Here is a 666-nt window from a genome sequence, read left to right as displayed (position 1 = left end):
GATTTTAGTATGTAGCGCTTTACAATACATTTAAAAATATTTCTAGTCTGCTTTAATATGTATTCATTTTTATCTTACAAATAAAAATATTACTAATCTGAGCGTTGAACAATCGCTGAAAGTTAAAGCCAGCTTTCGCAGAATCTTCACTTGAATCAAAGTCTTCCGCATTGAAAACAGGAATGTCATACAACCAATTTAGAAAAAATGAACACCTTTTAACGATTAAGCCAAGAACCCAAGTCAAAATTTTTGATGTTTTTCCATTGATGAGCCAACATAATCTAGATGGTAACTATCAATAATTCCATCATGAAATATTATATTTTTTGGTGGTAACCAACATAAGTAACCACCACCCCAAAGTAGGAATTCTGACTGATTTTTGACAGTCCAACATAAGAATAGCAACTTACTTTGATGGTTTGTTCATGTTGAACTATTAGAAATTTCCATCATAATTTCTTAGAAATCAAATGTTGGAACGATCATGAACCACCATCACCCCAATGTAGGAAATCGAACTGATTTGTGACAGTCCAACATAAGAATAACAACTTACTTTGATGGTTTGTTCATGTTGAACCATCAGAAATTTCCATCATAATATCTTAGAAATCAAATGTTGGAATGATCATGAACCACCATCACCCCAATGTAGGAAAT

This window comes from Parasteatoda tepidariorum, chromosome 6, assembly GCF_043381705.1.
Source record: "Parasteatoda tepidariorum isolate YZ-2023 chromosome 6, CAS_Ptep_4.0, whole genome shotgun sequence".
Lineage (NCBI taxonomy): Eukaryota > Metazoa > Arthropoda > Arachnida > Araneae > Theridiidae > Parasteatoda > Parasteatoda tepidariorum.
This window is presented reverse-complemented; position numbering follows the sequence as displayed.